Source organism: Engystomops pustulosus, chromosome 6, assembly GCF_040894005.1.
Source record: "Engystomops pustulosus chromosome 6, aEngPut4.maternal, whole genome shotgun sequence".
Classification (NCBI taxonomy): Eukaryota; Metazoa; Chordata; class Amphibia; order Anura; family Leptodactylidae; genus Engystomops; species Engystomops pustulosus.
In genome coordinates this window covers 35816788-35829961 of record NC_092416.1, presented here as the reverse complement: position 1 = coordinate 35829961, position 13174 = coordinate 35816788, and the positions used below count along the sequence as shown (strand labels likewise).

At 41.8% G+C, this 13174-nt stretch overlaps 2 protein-coding genes across 5 annotated transcripts in view; one reads left to right on the top strand and one right to left on the bottom strand.

The window, feature by feature from the left end:
* SMIM35 (small integral membrane protein 35) overlaps window positions 1–11258 on the bottom strand; it is a 40423-nt gene extending 29165 nt beyond the window's left edge. Inside the window, exon 1 of the mRNA XM_072155700.1 lies at window positions 11137–11258. The gene's annotated coding sequence lies outside the window, so the exon portion shown is untranslated. The remainder of the gene's footprint in view (window positions 1–11136) is intronic.
* Window positions 1–13174, top strand: part of LOC140134898 (transmembrane protease serine 4-like) — a 75367-nt gene that overhangs the window by 41408 nt on the left and 20785 nt on the right. The gene's annotated exons all lie outside the window — the stretch shown is intronic.

The following is a 13174-nucleotide window of genomic DNA, read 5'->3' as shown; positions in this document are numbered from 1 at the left end:
GGCGGGCAACGGCAGTGTGCATGTAGCCTAAGAAGTCTGAAAACATGTGTAGTGTTTTTTTTTTTTTTTTTTTTAATTTAAGGTTTTGTGTTTGTTTAATTTATTTTATTGATTTATATGAGTGATGTAGGTCTGTTGTTTTTTTTTTGAAACTATTGTCTGAAAAGTAACAAATGCTTAAAGGAAACCTATCACTTGAAGTGGCAGGTTTCTGATGGAAATACTGGGCACCAGCTCAGGGTGAGCTGGTGCCGGAGCTTATTTTCGTTAGTGTTTTAAACCGCGGTATCGCGGTTTAAAACACTTTTTAAACTTTATAGCCGGCGCAGGCAGGTACGCGCTCGGCGCTTACCATGCGCGCGGCTCTCCTTCACTTCCTATGTAGCCATGCGCACGGTAAGCGCCGAGCACGTACCTGCCTGCGCCGGCTATAAAGTTTAAAAAGTGTTTTAAACCGCGATACCGAACACTAACGAAAATAAGCTCCGGCACCAGCTCACCCTGAGCTGGTGCCCGGTATTTCCATCAGAAACCTGCCACTACAAATGGTAGGTTTCCTTTAAGCAACCCCTTGCCTACACCTACTCTGGACTGGAGTTTAAAGAAAACTAGTGTAAAGGTCGCAAATTTTGGTGCAGTTACGCAAAAAAAAGGCACAAAAAGAGAGAACATTTTTTTTTTTAAGTTTGATAAATGCCCCCTTAAGACACATCCCACTATCAGAAAATCAGGGGAAAAAATTGCACAATCTCAGAATTATGTATGCAGTGTTTTCAACACAGAAAACTTGTGTGAAGTTAGCATGAATTCACACGAATGTGTGCTTGCGGCTCCGTAGCACAGCGGCACACGGGAGAGGAGGAGGGGGTGAGCGTGCTCGCCCCCACCCTTGTACTTAGAGATATATGGCGCACGGTGCCGTAATACGGGAAAAGACAGGACATGTCCTATCTTTTCCCCAGCTACGGAAAGGTACGGTGCCGCACATGTGATGCACCGTACCGGGCGTACCTTCGTGAGCCGGCACGACCCATCACTACTTCTAATAAATCTTCCCTATGTATATACCTTTTATGTCAGCACAAAAATGCTCAAAGGGTGTGGTCGCACCTGGGTCCAGCAGCCTTATGGTGTGATCACACTTTTTTGATGTCCAAACCAGAATTGTAGTAAAAAAAAAAGTTAGAGCAGCTTCTCTCAGCGATATGTTCTCACCTTTTATAATCCACACCTGCTTTTGGCTTCAAAAACTGCATCTGAAAAAGTCTACGTGTGAACGCGCCCTTAGGGGGACTATATGTTGTAGGGGAGTAGGAGACGGGAACAGGTTTTACATGAGGTTGCACCCTTTTTTTAACTGCAGCATTATCTGCATTATTTGTGCCAAAAAAAGTAGTTCATTAGGCAAAAAACTTTCCTTTTCATTTTCCTGGTTAAACCATTCCTGCCTTAGGTTATAAAAACAGTAGCAAAATTTGCACCAATAAAATAATTGGTAAATGTAAATGAATAAAACCAGAGAATGTCGTTTTTAGCCAGACTTTCACCTTTTATGTGATGTGAGAGGTCTTTTGTGTGTCTTCAGTGCTTGTTGGTGTTATTATGGTTTTATTGCTTTTCTAGTGTTATAAACCATTGTTACACTGATGATGACTGTGTCCTCGTCTGATGAATCTTTATATCGCTGCGAGCGGTTTTGGTGCTGAATAAAAGAAAGCTATTAGAAAACAATGCTTATATGATGATACAATGCTGCTGATGTCATATCATATACCAGCTGCTCAGTAGAAGGTGTATACACGCAGGGTGGATCTCCATGCAGGGACCCGCTTTAAGATCCCTTTGTAAAAACGTACAGAAAATCAGTCCCTGTCGATGTGGATTTTCCTACTGGAATACAATGCATAGGGTACATTCAGACGGCCGTGATCTGGCTGCACCAATGGAGGCCTGATGACAGACCCAATATAAGTCTATGGGTCCCGATCAAGGTGCGGTTACCGCACAATGACAAAGGTGGGCGGTCGCTCATCTGCCTTCCAGACCTTTGCCATCCTTCCAGACCTTTGCTCCCCCGGGATCCCGTTCAGACAAGCAGACGGCCGTCTGAATGGACCCTTATTGCAATCCTGATTTCAGAAGTCCTAATCACATTTCAGAATCACTAATATTTCCTTTAACCCCTACCCGTCAATGCCCTTTTTCATTTTTCACTCCCCACATTCAATTCATCACATTTATCCAGGGCCTGATTATAGGGGGGGCTCCCGGGGCTTGAGCCCCGGGGTCCCCACCATCTTGCCCACCAGATCGGCGAGGTGGCTGTATGTAGCTGTGTTACTGGGGGCGAGGCGGCTGTATGCAGCTGTGTTACTGGGGGCGAGGCGGCTGTATGCAGCTGTGTCACTGGGGGCGAGGCGGCTGTATGTAGCTGTGTTACTGGGGGCGAGGCGGCTGTATGTAGCTGAGTGACTGCTGGGATAGTGGATAGTGAGCAGGAGCATATGTATGTATGCTACACTCAGTGGGGGCCTCCGCCAGATTTTGCGCCCAGGGGCTCCCTCCATCCTTAATCTGGCCCTGCATTTATCTATAACCTTTTTATTATGTAAAGAGCTATATGAGGGCTTGTTTTCGTCGAAACAAATTGCACTTTGCAGTGCCAGTATTTAATATTCCATGCCACCTGTCACATTGGGTGAATAAAACACCTTGATTATACCGGAGTGCTGCCTCACTTTCTATTTTTATGGAGTATTTTTGTTAACCCTGGAGCCGGGATTACGGAGGCTTGCACCCGCATTGGAATTTATTCCATCCACAGTGCTGCTCCACTCGACAATTTTCTTTAATATTCCATGCTGTGTACTGGGAAACGGGAAAAAATTCCAAGTACAGTGAAATTGGTGAAAAAATGCATTTGCGTCATTTTCTTTTGGGCTTGGTTTTTATGGCGCCCCAAATGACATGTCTACTTTATTCTTTGGGTCGCTACGATCGCAGGATACTATATTTATATAGGTTTTAATGCATTTTTAAAAATTCAAACCTTCTGTACAATAAAACATCTTCTGGTGCCTATAACTTTTTCATTCTTGGGTGTACGGAGCTGTGTAAGGTGTCACGTTTTGCGAGGAGAGATGAGGTTTTCAATGTTACCATACTGGGGACTTTACAGCCTTTTGATCACTTTTTATTAAATGTAGCAAAATTGCGAAAAAGTGGCATTTTGGACATTTGGGCGCACTATGAACGCTTATCCCCATCCACAGAATAAGGGATAAATGTTTGGGATAATGGGAGTCTGACCGCTTGGAATTCCCATGAGAATAGAGGCTCGTGAGTGCCAGAACGAATGGACAGCAGGGACACTTACCTTACCGTTGGTTCACTCATTTCATTCTCTACTGAGGGAGTGGGGCATTGGATGATTATGTGCACCAGAGCTCCACACACACTTGCCCGATTCACAGACCTCAATATTCACACATTTTATTTCCTTAGAAAAAAGTAGTGCAAAAAACTTTCCTTTTCATATTCCTGGTTAACCCATTCCTGCCTTAGGTTATAAAAACAGTAGCAAAATTTGCATCAATAAAAACTAATTGGTAAATGTAAATGAATAAAAACAGTTTTTAGCCAGACTTTCACCTTTTATGTGATATGAGAGGTCTTTTGTGTGTCTTCGGTGCCTGTTGGTGTTATTATGGTTTTATTGCTGTTCTAGTGTTATAAACCATTGTTACACTGATGATGACTGTGTCCTCGTCTGATGAATCTTTATATCGCTGCGAGCGGTTTTGGTGCTGAATAAAAGAAAGCTATTAGAAGTCTATCTCCATAGACTTGTATGGTGTGTTTTTCACATGCGTGGCTTGCAAAAGTAGAGCATGCCGAGATTTACAACTAACGTGCGCTAAGAAAAACATACATGTGTGCGTGAAAAAAAAAATGCATGTCTGAAAAAACCCCAAGGGACCTAATGGTCACTGTGTAGCCCTTGTCCGTAATAACCATTCACGGCACTGCTTTCATTTTCTAATCTACAGCTTAAAACCGCAAGCTTCTCTGTGATTGGTGGCTATGGGCAACAAAGACAAATTTCCTCTTTGACGGCGTGATATATTGGGGATGTATTCGCATCGCTATGACCTGATTGGCTGCCAAAGTTATGTGATATAAAACTGTGTAAATAGATGTTGGTTTCATGTAATATAATAATGCCGATATGAAGAGCAGGATGTCAGAGGATTATCATATCCCTTAAGACCAATACGTGTGTGAACACTTCACTTCTCAGTACCCGAAAAATATAACATAAACATAGAGAACGCGCGTTACAGTTACACTTTAAGCTGAATCCTGTTGATGTCACAGTACAGGGATAATACACACAGTGATGGCACAGTACAAGGATAATACACGCAGTGATGTCACAGTACAAGGATAATACACACAGTGATGTCACAGTACAGGGATAATACACGCAGTGATGTCCCAGTAAAGGGATAATACACAGTGATGTCACAGTACAGGCATAATACACACAGTGATGTCACAGTACAGGGATAATACACACAGTGATGTCACAGTACAGGGATAATACACACAGTGATGTCACAGTACAGGGATAATACACGCAGTGATGGCACAGTACAGGGATAATACACGCAGTGATGTCACAGTACAAGGATAATACACGCAGTGATGTCACAGTACAAGGATAATACACGCAGTGATGTCACAGTACAGGGATAATACACGCAGTGATGTCACAGTACAGGGATAATACACGCAGTGATGTCACAGTACAGGGATAATACACAGTGATGTCACAGTACAGGCATAATACACACAGTGATGTCACAGTACAGGGATAATACACACAGTGATGTCACAGTACAGAGATAATACATACAGTGATGTCACAGTACAAGGATAATACACGCAGTGATGTCCCAGTACAGGGATAATACACGCAGTGATGTCCCAGTACAGGCATAATACACACAGTGATGTCACAGTACAGGCATAATACACACAGTGATGTCACAGTACAGGGGTAATACACACAGTGATGTCACAGTACAGGGGTAATACACACAGTGATGTCACAGTACAGGGGTAATACACACAGTGATGTCACAGTACAGGGGTAATACACACAGTGATGTCACAGTACAGAGATAATACACACAGTGATGTCACAGTAAAGGGATAATACACACAGTGATGTCACAGTAAAGGGATAATACACACAGTGATGTCACAGTAAAGGGATAATACACACAGTGATGTCACAGTAAAGGGATAATACACACAGTGATGTCACAGTACGGGGATAATACACACAGTGATGTCACAGTACGGGGATAATACACACAGTGATGTCACAGTACGGGGATAATACACACAGTGATGTCACAGTATGGGGATAATACACACAGTGATGTCACAGTATGGGGATAATACACACAGTGATGTCACAGTACGGGGATAATACACACAGTGATGTCACTGTACGGGGATAATACACACAGTGATGTCACTGTACGGGGATAATACACACAGTGATGTCACTGTACGGGGATAATACACACAGTGATGTCACTGTACGGGGATAATACACACAGTGATGTCACTGTACGGGGATAATACACACAGTGATGTCACTGTACGGGGATAATACACACAGTGATGTCACTGTACGGGGATAATACACACAGTGATGTCACTGGCGCATCGCTTTGTGTGAATTGTCCCTGTCCTGGCGCATCGCTGTGGGACTCTATGATTACTGTGTATTTGAAAACTTTCCTCCTCTTTTGCTAATGAAATCTTATGGGGTTATAATCGTGTAGATGTTTATAACTATGTAATATTATTTATATTCAGGCTTCTTACAGTGTTAGTTGGAGGGAACCGAGAGAGAGGGAAAAGCGCCATTACTCATTCCCCCTGGGGGCGATACGGCATCATTTTTATTATTCTTAAATCACAATGATGTCACATAATGATGTCATCACATTCCAGCTTCGGAGATTAACAGCCATTCTTAAGCAATTTGCATTCATTAGAAGGAATCAGATTTAATTTGCACATTTATATCACATTAATGCCAATAAAATCCATATGAATCTCCATTCTCACAAGATTTGTTTTCCTGAAATGATAATTTTTCAATGATTACACAAATATCAGTACCCCTCAACTTTCCTGGTACCGCTTATAGACGAGAATAGCTGCTGTTTTGGACCTCCTGCTATATTGTCTTCGTGTACTATATTTGGTCTATGCTACTTGTATATGTTGCCAGGTGTGTTAAAGGGTAGGGTATTGATTTATAGGGTAGCTACCTTTTAATAGAGACTATTTTAAAACTAATTTGCATATATTTTTCCCAGGGTGCACTGCCTGAGTTATAAGACTTCCTTCACCAACTGGTTCTTAAAAGCTACAGTAATTGTATGGCCAGAGTCTTGGGTCACTTTACCATTACTTTGGGCTACCTTAAAGATTTTTGAGTGGAGGTGTCTGTGTAGGTGTTGACTGGTGGAGAAACTTTAAAAATATTTTTACTGTAATTTTGGATAACATTATTTTGGGTGAATCTGAGCCCAGCTGGATCATTGCTGGAGACCATTTTCCGCATCTAGGATGTTCGACCAAAAGCTGGTCTCTATTTTTAGTTTGTGGTGAAACTGAAGTAGATGTATTCGACAGCTGCTACTAGCAACACCAGTCTCTTATCACAGGCTGCGGCTCATGTGAACGTGGCCATTAGGCTCAGGCACAAGACAACAGGTAGTTACAGGGGTTGGCAGGGAGGTTGTGTCACAGTCTCTACTTGGCAACAAATCAGGGTTTCTGATGAGGACCTACACGTGTCACTACCTCTTGGTTTGAAACTATTGGTTTGGTTTATGGTATCTACACTTCTTGGTCTGCAAAAAAAAGTATGTTAATGTGAACCTGCCAGGAATGTCATTTTAAAGGAAATCTACCATTTTGTTTTTATGCATTGTGACCCAAACATACCTTGAGAATGCTGTAGCGACACTGATGCAGAAACATATCTTATTTAATCCTTCATCTAAGTGGTTTTGCTCAAAAAACAATAATAAATTTCAGGCCCTTGGCAAAGCAGGGTGCAGACTTGCTTCCAAACATAAAAGAGCTGCCTGAATTGTTCAGACAGAACTAATCAACCTGAGCTGGATGACTCGTACACAGCAGCTAGGGGATGGTGCAGCGATTGATTACTTCTGCCTATCAGGGACAACACAGTGATGACGTATTCTCAGATTATGTTGGGCAGGACAAGCCTGGAGCAGTGCATTTTATAATTAGTTTTTTTCAGCAAAACCACTCAGTTCAATGATTAAACAAGACATGTTTCTGCATCAGTGTAGCTACAGCATTCTCAAGGTATGTTTGGTTCATAATGCATAAAAACAAATGTTAGATTTTCTTTAAGCTGGTGACCGGCTCCAATAGCCTATGCAATGCTGATTTTAAAAAGGCCTTTGCCAGCATTCACAATTATTTTAGTACTTTATAAAAGATTATTTCACATTTACCTGGCTCCCTGCTGCAGCCTGTGTGAGTCTGTGTCACTTTTGTCTACTCCACAATCCTCAAACTTCCGCAGCCCTCCCCATTTCCTGTCACATGCATTGAGCAGGCAGAGGAGGGGGATGGTGTCGAGGAGAGGAAGAATGCAGAAAACAGAGGCACACAATGGCTGCAGCTGCACCTCCTTTGGGACACCCCACACACTGCTGTCAGGGAGCCAGGTAAATGTGAAATAAACTTTTATAAAGTACTGAAATCAGAATGCTTAAAATCTATTGGAACCTTTCACCAGCTAAAAATTACATTTTTACATTGGTGCAAAAGGATACACTCTCGCACCACAAAATATAACAGAACGTTAGGTTAAAAGTTGCTTTACTGGTCATTCGGGAAGCTGAAAATTGTCCAAAAAAATGCTTGAATTTCTTTACTGAAATTTAGACCATATGGCAGACATAATGTCGCTGTCAGTCACCATGATTATTGTCGGGTGTCCTACAGATCGCTACTGCTCGTGGAACTAGATTCCCAGGGTATGCTGGCATTTCATGTATAGGCCGGGGACTATCTGTATTATTAAGGTGTCATATGACATCTACGTCACTGTGCCATTCAAGACCAAATCTAGGACACTATTTTATTAAAAATGTATGTTTTTTTTTATAGTGTCAGATATTTCATTGATAAATCTGGAACATCTACAGATTCTCCAAGTCTATTTATCCCATTCAGAATACATAAGCCGAACCCTCTTTTCCTGAAATCTTTCCCCTTTCCTTGTTGGAGGAGGCACGAAGGGGGGCATTTACTTTTTGCTTTCAGCTAGTTTTTTGGCAGATGTGTTTTTTTTTTTTTTTTTTCTGTACACTGTATTTATGATCTAGTGGTGCAACAACTTCTTTACTGACACAAACACCTTTTTTTTTTTATTGGTTGCTCAATTTGGGCGCAGCTTTTCGATCCTGACTTCTAGCTTCCCGACACAAAAATTAGACCACCAAAAAGCAAGTCTACCACCTTCTTAACTCCTTCATGAATGTGGTTTCACACTTCTTCTCATTATTTTAGGTTGCATCAAATACATTTAGGCCGCGCCCCACAATATAGCCTCACGGTGCAAATCACACTTAAATCGGGCAAAAAAAAAAAAAATTAATTCCCCCCCCCCCCACCCCCAAAGTGTCCAAAACGCACAAAATAATGATGTACATAACAGGTACACAAATATCAACTTTGGGGTTTAGCCAAAATAAGTTAGAGCATTCAAATAGTAAAGTAGAAGTTGTCAAGCACATAGCTTGTCAAATCTGTCCCTGTCCCCAATGAGGCTTACAATCTAATCAACCTACCTGTATTTTTTTGGAGTGTTGGAGGAAACCGGAGGACCTGGAGGAAACCCACGCAAACACGGAGAGAACATACAAACTCTTTGCAGATGTTGACCCTGGGATTTGAACCCAGGTCCCCAGCGCTGCAAGGCTGTAATGCTAACCACTAAGCCACCCTGCCGCCCTATTATTGTTGTTGATAATAATAATATGTACTCTCAGCTTAGGATATAAGTACAAGAGAACAAGGAGCTCTGGAATGTTGAAAGCACCCCATATATCCAAAAGACTGATATTGTATGTATTTGGTCTCACCAATCACCCAAAGAGGATGTAACGTCTTTGCTGCAGTGTCTGATATACTGACACCCATGCAAGTGTGGCTGCGTCTGGTACTGCAGCTCTGCTTGTTAAACATCTACCACCAGGATGAAGGACTGTAAACCAAGCACACTGACATACGTGTCTGTGTCCCCTCTGGCAGGATTTACTCCTTTTTTAGTTTGTTATGGCCCAGTTTTTACAAAAAAAGGCTTTTAGAATTATGCAAATGAACCCAAAGGGCTACTGAATTAATAGGTTTTAATTGACCCTGGAGCCCCTCAGGTTCATTTGTATCATTTTAAAGCCTTTTTTCCCTACACACAAGGGTATTGGAAGCTTAAAGAAGAGTAGATCCTGCCAGAGGGGGCACACACCAGTAAGTCAGTGTGCTTGGTTTACAATCCTTCATCCTGGTGGTACATTTTCTTTAATGGAAAATTGCCATCTAGATCAAGCATGATTAATCAAGGAAGCTTTCTTACAGATCCGGGCACTGTGACTTTGGTAATCTTCTTATATTTGTTATCCATTGCATTCTTTCCTTCTAAAATAAATGTTTAAAAGTATGCTAATGAGTCTGAAAGGCTCCTAGTTGTGTTAAGAGACTACAGCTTCACATGCTGTTACAATGTGCAAGGAGCAACTGTGTGCTGAAATATCCTCTGCTGCAGTGAGATTAAATCATGCAGAGGGAGGGGGGAGGGAGAGACAATGTAAGGCCCCTTCCACACATGCGTTGCAGATCACGTCAGAGTTTGATCAGGGTGCGATCAGGGTTTGCTCAGTGAAAAACGCACATTTTGCATCATGCAGTTTTCAGTCAGAGTTTGTTCAGTGTCTCAGTTTTTCCAGTGCATTTTCAATGCAATTTCAATGCGTTTTTCACGCGCAGAAAATGCACGTGAAATGGACTCAGGACTGAGCTCTATCTTTTCTATGGCAATTGATGCGTGAAAAACGCATTGCACTTGCAAGTGTCTCAGAGTGCAATGCGTTTTTGATGCATCTCCATAGACTTGTATGGTGCGTTTTTCACGCGCGTGACTTGCAAAAGTAGAGTATGTCGAGATTTAAACGCGCGTCAAAAAAACTGCGCGTGTGTGCGTGAAAAAAAATGCAAGTCTGAAAAGACCCATTGGTTACAATGGGTCAGAGTGCAATGCAAGTTCTGCGCATCAAAAGCATGCGCAGAAAACGCGCATGAAAAACGCAAGTGTGAAAGGGGCCTAACCTCTTGTAAAGCTACAGCACAGAGGGTCTCTGGTAACACCCCCAGAGCCCTTCAGGCTCATTAACATAATTTTAAGAGCTTATTGTAGAAGGAAGGAGGCCAAGGATAACACATATAAGTATATTGCCACAGTCACGGTGTCTGGCTCTATGAGTAAGTGTCCTGGATTTATCAATGCATGCAGTAAGGGGCTGCCTTTCTTTAAATTGCATAAAGAAGGCGATAATGTGTCCATATTACACGGAATGTATAATAGCTGCAAATCCTGTCCCGATTCAAACTGGGTTTTAGATTCTGGACATGGATTTGTGGCCATTATATGGATGTGTTATCCCGCAGTAATCCTGTAGAGCTTATACTGTACAGTAACTTTACCATCCATGTAAAATCCCAGTATATTCCTTAAAATATTTTTTTAAAAATCTAATTTACCTTGCGAGTTTGTGTTTTTGATCAAATTTTTCTGTACTTAAATATAGAATAAATGGTCAACATAAGAATCTCACTTGCTATACAATTACCATCGGAAGCTAATAGTGGGGGTAGAGGATGAGTGAGTGACCCTATAACAGTACGGATGCTATAAGGGGTGTACCCCGGCCATATGATTCATACCCTGCTATTATAAAGCTCAGTATTTGCATAATGTATGACCATTGATCCATTGCAGGCACCTACCTGCTATATTCACCGCCGGTTCTTCACCCTTAATATTGAGGCTCTCAGTGATTTCGGAAGCGACATAGGAGCGGATACAACCTCATTGTCTTCTTCTCCTGGAACTATTCTATATCACCTTAAAATAAAAGAAGCCAAATCTGCTGAGAAATATGACTCTGCTATCCCGAGGATTCTGGGATTTGTTTCCGTGGTCTCCTAGCAGCCCGTGCCTTGTCTCCCTGGTCCCCGCTCATGATGCTCGTGGCCTCAGAGACTTGCAGCATTTACGTTGGATGCTCTCAGCAGCGTTGAATTAACGCTTTAGCAGTTGTGTTTTTTTCTGTATAAGGCAAGCCATAAGGTGATCTATAAGCGACACAGGTTTTGGAGGTTATACCGTTTTTTGTAAAAGTTTAGGCTCCCATTGTGACTGTTGTGGATTTTTGGAAATATTGTTAAAAACTGTAACATTTTATTCGGTGTAGGTAGTTTGGAGATTTATTTCTAAGGTTTTGAAGGTTGCCCAAAGCTCTTTGATGGTTCCATAGTTGTTTTCTTTGACTTATAAGAAAAATAAGAATTCCTTTATTTATATAGCGCACACAGATTACGCAGCGCTGCACAGAGCTTGCCAAATTGAACCATGTCCCCATGGAGCTCACAATCTAATCAGCCTACCAGTATGTTTTGGAGTGTGGGAGGAAACCAGAGGAGCCGGAGGAAACCCACGCAAACAAGGAGAGAACATACAAACTCTTTGCAGATGTTGACCCTGGGACATGAACCCAGGTCCCCAGCGCTTCAAGGCTGTGATGCTAACCACTGAGCCACCGTGAATGAGAAAAACAAGGATATGCTGCATGATATGTACATGACAGTAAAAAATAATGGCTATTTTAATGTGCCCATTAGAAATAACGGGTGCTAGACAGGCTAGCCCACAGGCAAACATGTGAATCCCAAAAGGTGGTTAATGACAGGGCTACCAGGACCTTACCGGAAATCTACCACATGGATGCAGTATTGTACACCAGACAAACGTACAAGCTGGTGTGTATCCCCAAAACAAGATCTCCCTTTATCTTCTAATGGCCCAGGTTTGGAGAGATTTTTTTTTTCCCCGTCTGACTCTGTTTTCCTTGCATTATCTCCCGCCGCCTCATCCAGAGAGCCATTGACATCAGATTGAGCCACAAGTGTAAACTGGAGCCACTGAGGCTAATGTGCATAGTTTTAAATAGTTTTTTTTTTTTTTCTCCAGCTTAGTGTAAAATACTGCATCCATGTGTATATTTTCTTTACCAGTCCAAGGAAAGAGCTAGGAAGAAAACTACTACTGAGTAATTTTTGTAGTTCGAAAGTGTTGGACCCCTAGCGCAGATTTGTTTGTGGTAGGCCCATGTACATGAATAAGCCCTAAAATGTATGTAATGAATGGAATATGCCCCAAAATGTATGTAATAAATGGAATATGCCCCAAAATGTATGTAATGAATGGAATAAGCCCTAAAATGTATGTAATGAAAGGAATAAGCCCTAAGCAATGTAAAAAAAAGTAGTATCTTCTAATTAGAGGCTCATTCATACAAACATAGATCACACACAAACCCATTATAGTCAATGGACACATTCACACATCAATATTTATTAACAATCCTTTTTTGTGGTTCGCTAAACGGATCAGCCCTGTGATCCCAGCCTCAAAGTTTGTATTCTTATATGCATGACCGCCAAGTAGAACATTCAGCCAGAAGGAAATGTCTGGATTATTTTATCTTTGGCTTAGAAATTCCATAGACAGAATGTAAAGAATAACTTGTTGCTACCTGCTTTGAAAAGCAAATGAATAACTTTATATTCTTGTAAGGAAATCTATTCAACTTAAAGGACATCTCCCTCCAGGATGAAGGATTGTAAACCGAGCACACTGACGTACTGGTGTGTGGCCCCTCTGGTAGGGTCCACTCTGCTTTTAGCTTCTTAGGAGCTTGTTTTTACCACACACTTCCTATGGTCAGGAGAGGAGCTGATTTGGAAGACAGCAGTCATGTTTTTC